Genomic DNA, 18,350 nt, shown 5'->3' with positions numbered 1-18,350 from the left:
AATAATAACATAATAACATAATAACCAATATGCAAGGTGGCAACATTAAACCAACTGGCCACCAAAATTAATATCTACTCATTTTTTTATATTATAAGACGTAAGATATTAAAATAAACTCATTTATAAATATATTTAGTAAAAATAGGCAACTCAGAGAAAGTTAAGAGTACGATTGCATTTATATTTGTTATTTCTTCATTATTTTAGGAATTGTTTCGCTTCGCTCACATGTTCTGTGAGAATTACGACTCGATTCGCACTGAAGACATTTCGGATTGAAGGCATTCAAATGCAACTTGAACTAATGAAAACATAATACCATTACGACATACGGGAATTATGAAGTTTTTGGTTTGCGCTGCATTTAAAATGCTTTCAATCCTAATCGAGAGAGGCATTTATTTGAAATAGCTTAGGTCATAACGAGTGTTTCGATACACAAGTCATTACATATGAACATATACATGTTAATTAAGAGAGAACGCTCTCGGTTCATCTTTGCTGTGATCTCGTGTATACATGATTGTTGGCAGTGTCAACTAGAAGAGTAGTCCTTGGCAATGACGATTCTTACTATTGTATACAAGATAATTAGCAAGGATTAACCAGGTGAAAATACAATTAGTCATTTAATTGTCTCAGGACTTCTGGATATAATATTGTTTCATATTAAATTGTGTTTTATTGTTACCAATTAGATATGTATGACATAAATGCAGAGCGCCTTTATCTAATTGACCAGCGGTAATTTATAAATGCTCTACTGCTCCGTTGTTTAAGGTTAGTTGTCCAAGACTTTGAAATAAACAGATTGATGATTGATTACTGCAGCCATGTTCGTTGTTAATCATTTACTGCCATAGTGCACCATAACTGCACATCTTGATATTTGATAGTCCAGTATCAGGTCAATTAATTGATTTGTCTCTTATTTCGTTACTATAACGTGTTGTCCATTATATATGTTATACCAAATATTGTGCTCACAACGCCTATTTTTTATAACTGCAAGATGTTGATGTTTTGTGTATGATTTAAGTATATATTTATGAACATGTGCATACCCATAAATACATTAATATGTTTAAACGGACTGCTGTGATTTATTCGATTTCTTATTTTTTTGTATGAAGACAATTAATTTCATAACGGATATCATGGTCTTTGATGCTGATCAAGTATGAAACTTCATAAAAACACTTAAGAATGTTTAGGAGCATTCATGCCACAAAAAGATGTAAACATGTTAAGATTAAACCAATCGTTTCTCCTAAAAATATACAATGATATTTATATGTTGTTCTACTAATTATTTGTTAAAGCTATTTTGGTAAAGCTCCAGACTTAAAATCTGAAGTCCAATGCCAAGAGGTTCCATGGCTAGGGCCGGACATCGTTTCTGATATGTTTTTATCCATGTTTAATACAAAAAATTATTATGAAAGTTCATGCTTTACAAGTAATTTAGATTTACATTACTGATAATACATGAGCAATAAAACTGCCTTTTAAGAGATCTCATTTCGAATTTATGAAGCGAAGCGCTATATCTCCCATCGCGGTTTTAAAGGACATAAGCGTCGGTTTAAAAATAAATCGTTTTCAAAAGGAACGTGTTTATTGAAGCGTATTGAAAACAAAAATTAATGTTGTGAAACCCCCGAGAGAATTTGTTTAAATGTATTTTTGTGTAATTTATACACGATAGAAATTCGCTTTAATTCAGCAATTTGCCGTTGCGTGACAAAACAGTAAAGGGTGTTTATTTAGAAGTGAATCTTAGAAGCACGCATTCTTAACTCATTTCACAGGAAGCTTTCTGATTGTTCTATATACAAAACAACAACAACAGCAATGACAACCGTTTCACGAAGCAATATAGAACAGAACAGAACATATTTTTTTACACATAAACTTTTCAGTTTCTTGTGTTAAACAAAGGAATAAGAAAAGGAACAACATAAATATATTAAGCGTTTTTTGCATTAATATAATAATCTAGTAAATGATAAACTGTACAGATATTTAAACAAAACACTCGTTTTATTCCTCGATTGATTTCACATGTTAATAGTGTCTCTAGCTATACATGTAACTTTTTTAGTATGTCGTTGTAATCAATCAAATAAAACAACATGTTTTAAGGAACTAAAAATAATATACACCACAAAAAGAAGTTAGTTTGTCCTCCGTCTGTTCAATTGAGTAGAAATACATCCTGCAACCGTTGAAAAAGGGAACGTTTAACGGTATAATCATAAAATGAACACTTAATATTATTGCTATTATCGTAGTACGCTTGAGGGTACAATTTACTCTTTTTAAATATACGTTAAACAATAATTTGGATATTGTTTCAAAACAACTAACCCTTAAGTACCCCCTGATCATCCCTGCTGGTAACTATACCAGTATTCCTTTTATCATTTATCTTTGTAAAGTTTATTTTAACATAGATAATGCAACAACAAATATGTTCGAGCGTGCTAGTACACTAAAATCATTCATTTTGGTTCATATTTTGATATAATCAGAGACGAGTGGAAAACGCAGAATAACAAATACGTATTCGTTCATAAATAATTAAACGTTTTTGACAAGTATATTCAAATCTTTATATGTTGCCTATTATGTCCTCGTAAAACAATTATGATATTACCCAGTGATTGCACATAAATTGCGTTTGCGATTGTTATAAACTATTCATGACTTGTGTCAATGTGTAGTTTCGACTGTCACTCGTGAAATGACTAGCGAAGTGCACAGTGAGATTTCTTCTTCCTTTATGTTAGCTGTTAGAACTAAAGGCCTATCCACTAAAATCTTAGGAAACAATTTGAGCAGACCGAACACAATTACTATCTTCAGTAAATTAAATAAAATCACCCGAGTCTTTAAGGATTAGTACTATTTTGACATTTTCGTTTGTTTGCACTTCATTTTTTCACTTGCTTTATGCCACCAACCAAAGTGCCAATTGTGATACAATGAACCCAATGAACGTAGTTCCATATCCACAGTACACCGATATTAATCTGCACAATTATTTTTAACCGACTTATATTTCATTTAAACCACTTAATTCTGCAATTTTGTTGAATTAATCTTCCAACAAAAAATAAGCATCACACCAGTAGTGACAAAATGTAGACTTAAGCAAAATGAATAGAGAAAAAGCTTTTTTGTGTAAAAAAATGGGTTCGAGGAAAAAAGAACATTGCGGGCGAAAACACATGCAAATATACAATTTCGTTAAATAATTTAGAAGCGGCAAAACTGTCGAACATCTGGTCAGTTCAGTCGCCTAAGATTAAAAGTATTCACAAAACATTCGACACGTGGGTGTCCTTATGATGTTAGAAATCATAAACTCACATTTCGTTGAAAATCAGATACACAAATCGAAGGACACAAGATGGTGGCAACTTAAAAATTTAAAGAACGCAACATAATTTTACAAACTGTACCGTCTCACCACATTTAGGCATAGGCCTGTCATGATCACGGTAAATTAGGAAATATGTATGTGAGTTATGAATAATACATAATAAAAGTACATATAGACTTATCTATATCTCAAATGTATATATGTACTCTGACAAACATGTTCCGTTCAAATACAATGATACTGTGTTTCTTTTTGCCCGCGTCAGATTGTTTAAATGAAAATGTTTAAAAGACAAATCAAACAGGATTACAATGATATCATGGATATCATATTATAGTATGTTAATTGGCGTTCGGTGAATATTGAATGACATGTCAATCTCAAATTATTCAAAGACCATTATAAGAAATTCTTGGAAAAATTGACTTGCTATTAAGCTAAAGAAAAATTGTATTATTATACAAGCATTTCGATGAAGTTTGGTCAAAATTGGATGACAAAATGTACGAAATGTTTGGACGGGAAATGTGTGATGATAAACTTCAAAACAAAGAGAAAAAGAGACTACAATTCATGAATGTATGCGCTCGATTGAACCAACAAGAAACATTTATTTAATAAATATATAGAATTGAATAATTGACGATGCTGGAACAGCATCGTCTAAGGTATGATAACCATAAAAAATTCTTCACAATGGCGACCTATGTACAAGACCGAGCCAGTCCAATTGAGATAACTCGATTTTTCTAATCGAAATACCTCGACCTCGTTGATTTTCATTGATAACATTCTCCTAGCAGAGTTGTCGTTCGTGTTTCAACATTCAACAATGGCCGCCCCCATGAGAGTCTCGAGTCAAAACTTTCTTACTGCATAAATTGGCCTGTTTCGCTATTTAGAAGCTGTCATTTATGATATGAATTTTTATTCACTAAATCTCCGCTAATGACAACAATGGATGGAATTCGAAGGATATATTCGATGTGAAATGATCACTTTCTACAACAATGGCTTCGCCCATGAGAGACTTGATAAAACTGGGCGACACGAATTACCCAAATCTACCTAAATCTTCCCAAATCTACCCATTATTAGGAAATTACACATTGTCTCGAGTGTATACTCTACTTAAACCCACACATGCAATCTACATGTATGTAGGCACCATCTCAGTAATACTCCTGTTTTAACATTACTATTAAATACAGAAGACTTTGATATTTATTAAAAACACATGTTTGTGTACCTTTAGAGGTAGAATAGGACGTTTTACTCTCTCCTAATGTGTTATTTATGTATTGTCAACTTATACAAGCTGTTTAAACAGATATATTTTGCATTATAGGTGCGGTTGAATTGTGTTCACTAATGTCCTTCCAATAAACAAAGTTTGGATTTTGTTTACGTTTAATTACAAAGCCAAGTAATATTTTATCCTTGAGTATAATGTTTCCCTTGTATGCGCCAGCTCATTTCTGATTATGTGAACAAAGACTAGAAGTACGTTTCTAAATTAAAAGGCATGTCATTAATAATACGCCAGCGAGTTATTGTCCATTTATAGCATGTGATTGAATTACAATTCTAAAGTTTAACGACTACAGGAGTAACCTGAATCTGAATAGGTTCTGTTTATCTGTTCCGAAGCACGTACGATTTGGACACTTGCCAATAAGGAGCAGCCTACCGCCAAACATGAAAGTTAATTCGCAAGCATTGTATGGCTATGCATTTTGAATTGCATTTAACGTTTTAACTCTTAAACATCTTATATCGATTAAGCGTGGTAAACAGAAAAACTTCGCCGTGTTTAGCGCTACGATTTAACACTATATACTTGTTACTCGATGAGATAGTTAAGAAGTAAACATCCTTGATCCAAGTACATTATTTAATTTCATTTAACGCCCGCAAAAACATAAGCAGTGTGAAAACATCGCCAAAATATTGCATTGTTACGCAACGGCTAATAATTCAAAGTACATGTTTGGAAAGCATAAAAATCGCTTCGTACAATAAAGGTCTGTTTGTAGTTTAAATTTTATTTGACTATCACAAACATTAATAATTTTATCACTAGAAGAAAATAAAACCTTGTTCCTCTAAACATTTCCAAAATACGTTTCAAGTAGGGACAACACTATAAGCCAGATTAACCCATTTATGCCTAGTGGACTCTCCCATCCTTCTAAATTGGATCAATTCATTTCCAAAATTAGGAATGTCGATTATATTTATTTCTATATTTATGATATTTATTACAAAAATTCATTTAAGCAAATAGCGCAGACCCTAATGAGACGCCGCATCATGCGGCGTCTAATCTGGGTCTACGCTGTTTGCCAAGGCCTTTGTTCTAGGCGCAAGGCATAAATGGATTAATGAGAGCGATTAGCCTTATACATCTGAATACATATGTTGTATTTACCGCACAAATATTCCGCAATATTTCAACGGCACATTGTTCTTCCAGTTTTATTTGCAATTCGTAAGTACGTCAAAGGATGCAACAAGTCCGCCTTTATTTACAATAAAAACACAACATTATGTTCAGCAACTGGTCAATTTTTTAGTATGGCACATCATATTAGACATGAACATGTTTGCAATCGCATATGGTTTAGTCTATATGCATCCACAGTCAAAATCCGTATTTAAATACAGCTATTATATCCCTAAATTGTTAATTTATCGTGTCATATGATTTGTAGAAAGCTGAGAGATCCGGGAAAGGGTAATGGGTGTTTATCGAAAGGTAAAATCTAATTTATTATTCAATAGCATGTAAACATAGTTTCGGTTTTCGAGACATGTTATGTGTTTGTGCACGTACCGTAATGCTTGATTTACAGGCCTTTACAATGTATGGATAGTAAACAGAGCACACATGCAGAGGCGTGCAATACCGGCAACACGTAGCAGGTAAACTGTTTACGAGGACGTTACCAAATTTCATCAATACATCCTATACAATTTGAATGGCAGTTAATTATTTCTGAATTAAATCCAGCATACAAAACCCTGGATTTTTTTTTTTATATTTTACGTTTCGTTATGGCGCAAAACTGTTGAATGTTGAGCATTATTTAACAGCGCAAAATAATAAATATATATGCTATTTCAAAATGACTTTTTGTTTGTGCAAATATCGGAACGCTGAGCACGCAAGGAGTTTCCATGCAAGCTTTTCAATAGAAAAAAATTTGCCAGAAAACAAAGCCTCGTTAGAAAAAAACAATAACTTTGAATGATATTTTAAAGAAGGTTTTAAAAAACTTAAACAATCTTATATATATAAATATTTTAAACAATAATGAACATTGTTATAATTATAAACTTAACATTTAAGAGGAAATGATTGCACCCACATGTAATATTTCCTTTAGAATGTATGTGAAAAGTTGATGCAATTTTATACAATATATGAGTTGATAAGTTTATTTCAAAAGTTGGGTAATTACATTTACGCTAGTGTTTTGGGCATTTAAAAAAATCGGTAAGTGGAACCGCACAGCAAATAACAAGCACACACCTTTTTGCATCCTACGTGCGCTATTTAAAATAATTTGATAAATCTTTACAAAACATAATGTACCTACGCCCAGATAATAGGACACTAGCAATTTGCGTTTCGTGTCAGATTCGACAAATACAATGACATAGCCGAAACAGGAATAAATATAAACTGGCAGTTTCAGTATATTGAATACACTATTTTTGGGACAATTATATATAACGCATATAACGAATATCAATCTAAAAAAGTGCAATAAAGCCAAGATTCGTATAGTTTAATTGGGTTGGCACACTGAAATGATCTCAATATACTCTTTAGATGCATAGCATAACAACTACTACGCATCCGTATAAGCCTTAGTTACGCATTCGCAATATTTTAACCATCAAACGACCATGCTCGTTTAATTGGAGCCAACTTTAACTACATTATATATTTATTGGCCTTCATTATCGACATCAACGACACAAAAGAGAAACAAAACAAACATTGGAAAAATGGTCCCAAAGAAGATAAATAAGAACCTTTTCATCTTTTGTTCTAATGGATTTATATTTAATTGTTCCACTTTCTTCCTGCCTCTATGAGTAGTAAACGCTTCTTTCAGAATGATGCAAAATTACCATGCAGAACCAGATTCTTTTTCCCATGTATCGAATCATGAATAAATAATCAACATAAAACTTATTTTTTACAGAATGATCAAAAATATTTTTTTAAGAAAATACTATCGCTGTCTGGTCTACCAATTAAAAACGACATATATTATACAGGAAGGCGCTTGTTTTATTCATTGAATTATGAAAATGTCACGATCCTTTAAATATTAAACAAATCATTAAATTGAAACGCCGTGGTCTTATCCATAGGTAATTTTAGCCCTGAAAAGAAGGTGTGATGGATATGCAAGTGGACAAATAGGCGACAATATACTCTCACGATTTTGTTCTTGTAAAATTCATTTTTATTTAGCACGCGTTACAGATACATGTGTCTAAAAATGTACACGGATCTTCGTGACCAATCACCTTCCAAAAAATACATTGAGGTGGCGCTAATAAAAAAATACAAATTCCTTAACACCATCGCATAATCAAAGTTCACTAAGAGCGTTTGGGTAAGATTTAAAACCAATATTCAATAAAATTACTTTAACCTTGATTTGCAATAATGAATACGTTCAAACAGTGATAACCTTAGTTCAGTGAAGCTCAGATCAATGCGCACTACTAACACTGTAATCTTATTTTACAAGGGCGACACGAATTACCTAAATCCACCCAAATCTTCCCAGATCTACCCATTATTAGAAACTTACACATTGTCTCGTGTAAAGATGAAGCGTAACACAAAACAATAGTACTAGGGTGAATATTTGATTTGGTTCCATTCTAAATAAAAAAAAATATATTCAAAAACACAATTAGTAAAGCAGTGTCGACAGACCGTTTATCAGTTAGGTACATGTCAGACGGACGTCAATCTAAGCTTGGCACGACCTAATGTGACCCAGATCGCGATTGCTTATTTGACGCACGTCAAAAGCTGTGAAGAGAACACCGTTACGGACATGACTACTTGTTTGATAATATTATTTTATTTCAACTTAATTTAAATGATTTTTTGGCGTTGTTTCATAGTATGAAGTGATCATGAGTGGCTATTACATCAATTCAAAATCGTCAGTGACTTTATCAGAACATTAAGTGCGTAACGGTGTAACTACACATTTTAATTACGTTTAACAACTTTAAGAATTTCTATCAAATATTTGGGTACATGTTTATATACTAAATTCTTCTTTGATTGGACACCTTGTTGAAGACTTTATGATGTTAAAACACGTTTGCAGTTTTTGTTGAAACTTAATGTATATAAAAGTCTTCTTTTTATGCGGCGTAACGGTGTTGTCACATTTGTAACGGTGTGGACAGATTATCTTATACTTTCATATTCTTGTTTATTCGCATCGTGTTTTTTACTAGAAAGTATGTCAGATAAGTTCCATTTAAAATTTGTGATGTTGTTTGAAAGACAATCGGCGATATGAATACGAACTTTATTCGCATAATATTGTTTGTATAAATTTCTCCACACCGTTACGATGTTGTCAACACCGTTTCTCATTCAGCGTAACGGTGTGAAACGTAACGTTGATGACATTCGGGAATTCTGACAGAACTGATTCCAATTGTATTAATTCTCCATTTTTGTCTGATAAATTCCATGTAAAATTTGCGATGTTGTTTGAAAAACAATCGGCGATATGAAAACGAAGTTTATTCACAAAATAATGTGTGTATATATTTGTGCACATCGTTACGAAGTTGTCATCACCGTTACTCATTCAGAGTGACGGTGTGGACTGTAACGGTGATGCCATTCAGACATTTGATCATCCACTAACAGCATCCTACTTGTCTCAAAAACACATTACGCACACATTATTTTGTGGCATCTAAGAATACATAATATTGGAAAATCATAAAAAAACAGGAAGTGGAAATAGCAAAAAAAATGGAAGAACGGTGTTGACACTGAATAAAAGTACATTCAATATTTTACTTACTTTTTGATGATTTTCACATTTTTCATGCTCTGTTAATTGCTTAATTATGACGTAAAAGGTTGAAAGAATGTTTACTTTTCGGAAAAACTTGTATCCCCGTATCATTCCCGTGCGGTAGATGACAATTACGGACAGAGCCATAACTGACCATTTATAAATAGTCTGCATATAAAGTTACTAAATGTAACTGTTATTAAGTTAAGTTTAAATATGTTTAGCTCCATATGGTTGGGGTTTTTATTTTCGTTTGACATTCTTTTATAAAACAATCAAGAAAATTACCCTTTAAGAATTCGAACAACACACCGTTACTAAAATACATTGAGGGTTAGTTGCTTCGACAAAGCATAAAACTGCTTTAAGCCTGTGATCTGCTAAGAACTCTTATAATATCTTATATTGTTTACATATTATTTAAAATTGTAATTATGAAACTTATATCTGTTAATGTCTACCATTTAGACAATTGTTGAATATGGACAGTAAATGGAACCTAATCAAATATTCACCTAGTACCCATCACACAAACATGATGCAAGATAATTCTTTTTACAAAGACTTATGTAGATTTTAGTAGATTTGGGAAGGTTTCTGTAGATTTGGGTAGATTTAGGTAATTCGTGTCGCCGGCCATAAGTGTTATTATACGCAAGTAGGTCAATCCGTTTTGAGATGTAAAATTCACACAAAGAACGACTTTGAAATGGCGTCCGCTCCCGCACAGACGTGAAAGAGACAACCAATCATATTGTATGGCGTCTGCTCTTTTGCACTTTTAAAATAAAAACAAATCAGAATTTCATTAGGGAAGGTATGAAACAAGAAGGAATAAATACATCCATTAATACTTGTATCTATTTGAATTTAATATGATTGGTATATGTTATTAAACCACAATGAAGATGTTATATTAATATAATTGTTATTTTTATATTATTATATGTATGTTGTTTGTGTTGAAAATAGAGAGGAGAGGAATAGCCCATTTTTTATAAGTATTGATGGTGAAAATACATACTATTTATTATATGTGGTATCATCATTACTAGACCCATTGTTCAGTATTTACTGCAATGGGTTGTTGGAGTCTTGAAACGTTGTGATCTGTGTTTTAAATGTCAAAATCCAAATAGGATTACTTTTGATATAATGTTTATAGAAAAGAAAAGGAATACACGGATGTGTAATAAGTTTGTAAAACAAAAACAAATAATAATAAAAAAATATTTAAGGATTTTTCAGATCACAAAGTGGTTTAACATTGCCACTATGTATTTACATACATAATAAAGTATCAAAATTAGGTGTATATTTAAGGTTTAAATTTAATGTCATACAACAAGATCTAGGCAGTGGGAAAATATGACTATTTACAACATTAATTAGTAGGAAAGTTAGAGCCTGGTTGAATAGCTCTCATATGAAAAGAGCATTTCCATGTAGACATGCAGTTATATGGAGAATTGTAATTGTAATTGTGTATATATCTATGTATGTGGCTCAATATTAAACACTTGCAGACAAGGAATATAGCCGTAATGCTCCAACATAAGACCCTGTCTGCATGGGACTTAAAGAGGATTGGGCTATGGAGAAGAGAAGTCCCCCCAGAGTGGCGTTAAAACAATATTTAAAAGTGAAATTTGTAAAAACCCTTATATAATAAGGGTAATAACTTCCGTGTCGCCAACCTGTCACCTTTATAGGGCCACATAAAAATCATGAGTAAAACAATGTGCTTTACAGTTAAAAAGGAGACAAAACAACTAAATTGGTACAAACAGTACATTATTTACAATATGTTCAGTACTATATGCATTTATATATACATAATACAAGTTGCCACCCTGGAAGGTTGAAAGAAGAAGAGATTTGGAAGTGTAGGCTGGAGTGAATAGGGAAACAGCCAGCAGGGGTGATGGCCCTAGGTTGAACTAAGGGAGGTAATTGTGGGGATGAGGTCTACAACGGTTGTTTCCCCAAGACCAGAGGGAGTGCACGGTAGATGAAAAATAGTTTGAATACAATTGAAGGAAATTTTTAAAGCATGATATAAAATTGGTAAAAAGACCAGATATTACCTAAATGCAGGAAAAAACCAACAAAAAGGTCTTATCCAACCAATATTATTAATATATTGGAGATAACAATAGAGGAAATAGTACTGAAGTACCTTATCTGCTACGTAAAATAGCAATTAAACACAGAACCGAGGCAATTTGCCATTCAAAATAGCAATTTAACATAAAATAAGGAATTTACTATATAAAATAGCAATTTTAACAAGGATTAATGTAATACAAAGTTTGCTATGATGTAGAAATAGCAATAGAAAGAAAATGTTAAAGCAATTTGCTTTATAAAATAGCAGTTTCACACAAATATTAGGAAATTTGCTATAAAAAATAGCAATTTTAACAAGATTTAATGTATTTTAAGGTACAAAAATTGCTATGATGGAAAAATAGCAATATTAACAAAATCTACAATAATACGGTATTACCCTGAATAGGGCTAAATAAGGGTTATGCAAGGTATAAGGCCCTGCACCGTGCACTCCAGTCCGACATGGCTCTTCGAGTTTGAAGGGGAAAGGGTGGGGTGTCAAAGGGGAAGAGAGAGGGTGCAATGCAGCCAACAATATCAGGTTACTGGGCAGCCTCGTCATTTCTTATAATAAGAACTGCCATAAAATATGGTTATATTAAGACACTGAGAAATGTAAATTGTGGACTAACGTCATACTCTCTTAAAAAAATGTTTAAAAATAAAGAATACCAGCAGGTCAATACCATTGGCCTGATTTAGAAAGGGCGGGGAACCTCTATTGTCTACACAAGGTTTATCTATTATTTGACCTAGTGACCTAGTGTTAGACCCCAGATGACCCAAATACAATCCCAACCCAGATTTCATCAAGATGACCATTCTGACCAAAATTCATAAAGATTGGATGAAAACTGTGACCTTTATTATCTATACAAGGTTTTGGTTAAACGGTTTGTGCTACTGCCCTTTGACAAGTGAAATGTATTTGAATTTATATTTAAACCCTCAGATTAAAATAAATAAATATAGTCTAGATTTTATGCGATTATTTTTTTTACTCTACGACACAATCACGGCTAAGGGTAAGAAGTGATTGTACTAAACAATGCGAATTATTCATTAGATAATTATAATTGTGATAATGCAATCGATTCGTAAATGCATATGCACACATTCAGACCATACCGTTTTGTGTAAAAACCTTTTCCCATGCTCTGCTTGATTCACGAAAATCCTTATGTTTAACGAAGTTTTGTTTATTTTGCGAACTTAATTCTGTATTTTCATTTTCTTTGTAACGCCATGGCCAAAGTAAATGAAAGTATTTTCTGCTTTCTACTAGCGAAACGCCAGAAACAGAACATTTGCGATAGTATGTTTATAACAATATACAAGAGACTTACTATCAGCCCCTGTAAATTTTTGCAATATAGCTTGTTTTACCCACTTTTTGCTCGGTCTAAGCACAATCGGAAACCGGTATAGTTGTATTATGAAAATTATAATGCCAACATTGGTATAGATAACCATATAATAATAATATAATGGTAACTAACAAATACAGCTAGATCTCGTATGGTTTTCAAATGTGTCGTTATAAGTTATTATTCAAAAGAACACTGATATTTAAATTTGTATATCACACAAATATATACAATGTCATTTATGTTCAATCGAACAAGCTCAATAAAATTCATGATTAGCAGTAAGTCCAAGTTATATTGGCAATATTTTTGTTTGAGGCGTTCAGCAAAGTTGACCTTGTTTTAAAAAAAGTTAAGAACTAACATTTGAAATCGACATGAGTTAATACATGAGAAATTTAAATATTTTCATTTTTCCAAGATGCAAGGTGGTAACATTGAACCAACTGTTAAACAAAATTAATGTCTACTCATTTTCTATATTATATGACCTAAGATATTATAATAAACTCATTAATAAATATATTAAGTAAAAATAGGCAACTCAGAGAACGTTTAGAGTAAGAAAAGCATACATATTTGTTATGTCTCCATTATTTTAGGTATTGTTTCGCTTTGTTCACATGTTTTGTGAGAATTACGACCCGATTCGCATTGAAGACATTTCGGATTGAAGGCATTCAAATGCAACTTGAACTAATGAATACATAATGCCTTTGTGACATAAGGGAATTTTGAAGTTTTTGGTTCGCGTTGCATTTGAATGCTTTCAATCCTAATGGAGAGAGGCATTTATTTGAAATAGCTGAGGTCATAACAAGTATTTTGATACACAGGTTAGTGTCTAATAGAAGAGTACCGGTAGTCCTTGGCAAGACATTACAAGGTTTTGCTATGAGTTTTACTATGGTATATAATATAATTAGTCAGGTAGAATGTAAATTTATAAAATTCGTATAACCATATCATTATTATCAGTATGAAACAACGATTCATAAGGAGAACAAACAATTAGTCATTTAACTGTTCGAGAACTTCTGGAAATAATACTTGTTCATATTAAATTGTGTTTTATTGTAACCAATAAGATACCTGTAACATAACTTCAAAGCGTCTTTATAGTTTGATCTAATTAACCAGTTGTAATTTATAAATGTTCTACTGCTCCGTTTTTCCAAGGTTCTCTTTCCAAGACTTAAAAATAAACTGATTGATTATTGCCGCCATGTGCATTGATAATCTTTTACTGCCATATACACCATACATGCTCATCTCAATCCTTCATTGACCAGGTTCTGGTCATTAATTGATTTGTCTTTTTGTCGTTGCTTTAACTTGTTATCCATTATATATGTTATACTTCTTAATATTGTGCTCGCAATTCCTATTTTTAATATTACAAGATGTGAATGATTTGTGTTTGATTAAAGTATTTTGTTTAAACCTATTTATTTTAGCTCGATTGCATCGAAAGCCTAAGGCTTATATAAATGCTCTCGAGTCCGTTTCCTGGGCCTCGACTCAGTGCTTGGTGTCTTCGGGGGAGATCTAAAGAACGCACGGTGGGGATCGAACATGTGACCTCCCGGACACCGTTTTCATTACACCACGGCGACTTGCGTTGAAGTACTTTAAAGTATGTTTTGATTAAAGTATTTATGTATGAATATGTACATACCCAGACATACATTTATACGTTTTCACTGACTTCTGTGAATAACTTGATTTATTGTTTTATTTAACTTGAAGACAATTCATTTAATGGCCGATTATTATATATCATGGTCTATCTTTGCTGCTGATAAGTATGAAACTTCATAAAAACACTTAAGAATGTTAAGGTTCATTCATTACATGAACAGATTAAAAATGTTAAGATCTAACCAATATTTTCCAACGGGACTCAAAATATATAATGATATTTATATGCTGTTCTACTAATTATATCTATAGGTTAGTTTGGTAATGCTCCAGACTTAAAATCTGAAGTCCAATGCTTAGAGGTTCCATGGCTAGGGCCGGAAATCGTTTCTGGAATGTTTTGATCCATGAGATATAGCGTTTAATACAAGAAAAACTTGATGAAAACACATTCTTTAAAAGTAATCTAGAAAATACATTACTGATACTACATTAGCAACAAAACTGCCTTTTAAGAGATCTACTCTAAAGATTGTTCATCTCTAATTTACGAGGCGAAGCGCAATAATTCCGATCGCGGTTTAAATGGGCATAAACATCGATTTGCAATATATATAAAGCGACTTCAAAATGAACTTGATTATTGAAGCGTAATGAAAGTGCATAATTAATGTTTTGAATACCCCGAGAGAATTTGTTGAAATGTAAAATGTTTTATTTATACACGAAAGAAATTGGTTTTTAATTTAGCAATTTGTCGTTGCTTGACAAAATCATGTAAAAATGTTCAAGGGTGTTTATTTTGAAGTATATATATGATATATATATATAAATAAATAAATAAATAAATAAATATATATATATATATATATATATATATATATATATATATATATATATATATATATATATAAATAAATAAATAAATATATATATATATATATATATATATATATATATATATATATATATATATATATATATATATAATGCCGTTGTTGCATTAATATAATAGTCTAGTAAAGGATTATCTTTACAGATATTTAAACAAAAAACTCGTTTTATTCTGTGTCTCTAGCTTTATCTGTGACTGTTTTAGTACCTCCTTGTAATCAATCAAATAAAACAATATTTTTAAGGAACTATATAATATAGAACACAAAAAGAAGTCAGTTTGTCTTCCGTCTATACATTTTAGTAGACATACATCCTGCAATCGTTCAAAATGGGAACATTGAGCGGTATAATCATAAAATGAACACTTAATATTAATGCCATTATCGCAGTCTGCTTGGGGAATATACTATTTATAAATATACGTTAAACAATAACTTGGATCTTGTTTCAAAACTACTTACTCTTAAATACCCCCTGATCATCCCTGCTGGCAACTTTATCAGTATTCCTTTTATCATTTGCCTATGTATAGTTTATTTAAACATAGATAATGCAACAACAAATATGTTCGAGCTTGCTAGTACACTAAAATCATTTTGATTCATATTTTGATATAACCAGAGACGAGTGGGAAACGCAGGATAACAAATAGTCTACGAATTCATCCATAAATAATTGAACATTGTTGACGAGTGTATTCAATCTTTATATATTTCCTATTATTTCCTCGTAATGCAATTGTGATATAACTCAGTGATTGCCCATAAATTGTGTTTGCGATTGTTATAAACTATTCATGACTTGTGTCATTGTGTAGTTTCAACTGTAGCTCGTGAATGACAAGCGAAGGTCAGTGTATGAAGATTTTGAGTTCTGCCTTTCTGTTAGCTGTTAGAACTGTCGGCCTATCCACACATATCTTAGGAAACAATCTGAGCAAACCGACCACAATTAGTATATTCAGCAAATTAAATATAATCACACGACTTTTTAAAGATTAATAATATTTCGACATGTTCGTGTGTGTGTGCACTTCGTGTTTTTTTACTTGCTTTATACCACCAACCAAACTTGCCAATTGCCATAAAATGAACCCATTGAACGTAGTTCCATATACACAGTACAACGATTTTAATCTGAAAACATATTTGAAACAAACATATATCGAGCAACTAGAAGAAAAACATATATTTCGTTTACTTTGAGACACAAAAAAACGACTTAATTCTCCCATGTGTTTAATCAATCTTCCAACAAATAAAACAGCCCAACAGAAGTGACAAAATCTAGGCTTAAGCAAAATTAATAAAAAAGGAGCTTTTTTGTAAAAAAAATTGGGTGCGATGACAAAAGAACATTGCGGGCGAAAGAAACAACATCCAAATATATCAAATTAATTTAATAATTTTAGGAGCGGCACACCTGTCGAATATCCGGTCAGTTTAGTTGCCTATGATTATATGTATTCACAAAACATGCGACACATTGGTGCCATTTTGAGGTTTCAAATCGTTAACTCACCTTTCGTTGAATAGCAGAAACAAAAACTGAGGACACAAGATGGTGGCCACTTTAATTGTCCCAAAATGCAACATCATTTTACGAACTGTACGGTATCACCACATTAAGGCATAGGCCTGTCATGATCACGGTAATTTAATAGTAGTAATTGTAGTATATATATAAAATAATACATAATAAAACTACATATAGACTTATTTATATTATACAATGTTTATATGTACTCTGCCAAACATTTTCCGTTCAAATACAATGATACTGTTAGTATTTTTGCCCATGTCAGATTGTTCCAATGAAAATGTTTGAAAGGAAAATGTTTGATAAATCGAAGGCATTACTAGGATATCGTGGATATCGTATTAAAGAGGTTGGTTGCGTTTTGGTGAATATTGAATGACATGTCAATCTCAAATCATTCAAAGACCATTATTACACATTCTTGGAACAATTGACTTGATAATGAGCTGAAGAAAGATTGTATTATTAAACAAACATTTTAATGAAGTTTGATCTAAAATTGGATGACAAAATGTACTCGGAAACAACTCCACGGGAAATGTGTGATCATAAACTTTAAAAAAGGATGAAAATGGACTACAACTCATGAATGTCTTCGCTCGATTGAACCAAAAAAGAAAACAACATTATCTTATAAATATATAGATTTGAATAAAAACAATTATGTAATTTAACCAACTATTGAAGACTTACCTTTTCAATATGAATCATCCAATATAAACCGAAAATGATTGTATTACGAATTTGGAAAATGAATTATCAAGCCTACTTGATCACAGTTAATGTACATACATAGCATGTATTCATTTATGTAAATTTATGTCGATAATTAGAATCTGAAAACACAAGAGTAACAGATGGTGTTTTACATGGACTTGCAATACTATCAGTGTAAGTCAACTTGTAAATAATTTATAGAAATTATTGATCTAAACTATCAATGTTTATACTTTAAACAAGATCACGATTTTTATTATAGTGATCGTTCCTGCACAATATTGATATGATTCTATGACTACACCCATAAAATATCAACTTAGTGACTCGTAAGCCATTTATATGGCTGGGAAGTACAATTTTTTTGTAAACATATTTGTTAATAAAAATATTGATTGTATTATTGCTGTAAATACCAATGATTGTCGATGTAATATGCGTCACTTTAATAAAATACACAACTACTACGTAAATGAAAACCTAAATTTTTCATACATGATACATTTAATAGATAAACATGCACACACGCCCTAAGTCATATGCCATAATACACCAAAAAAGCACCAACAAGTTACTAACCAATGTTTCAAGTAATTTTAATCA

At 31.8% G+C, this 18,350-nt stretch overlaps 1 protein-coding gene across 1 annotated transcript in view; it reads right to left on the bottom strand.

Annotated features, from left to right (window-relative positions):
- LOC127853843 (probable methyltransferase-like protein 24) overlaps positions 1–6,076 on the bottom strand; it is a 50,121-nt gene extending 44,045 nt beyond the window's left edge. Inside the window, exon 1 of the mRNA XM_052388638.1 lies at positions 5,823–6,076. The gene's annotated coding sequence lies outside the window, so the exon portion shown is untranslated. The remainder of the gene's footprint in view (positions 1–5,822) is intronic.
- Between the last annotated feature and the right edge of the window lie 12,274 nt (positions 6,077–18,350).

The sequence above is a fragment of the Dreissena polymorpha genome, chromosome 12 (assembly GCF_020536995.1).
Source record: "Dreissena polymorpha isolate Duluth1 chromosome 12, UMN_Dpol_1.0, whole genome shotgun sequence".
Taxonomy (NCBI): domain Eukaryota; kingdom Metazoa; phylum Mollusca; class Bivalvia; order Myida; family Dreissenidae; genus Dreissena; species Dreissena polymorpha.
The sequence above is the reverse complement of the archived record's forward strand: the minus strand, read 5'-3'. Positions and strand labels throughout refer to the sequence as shown.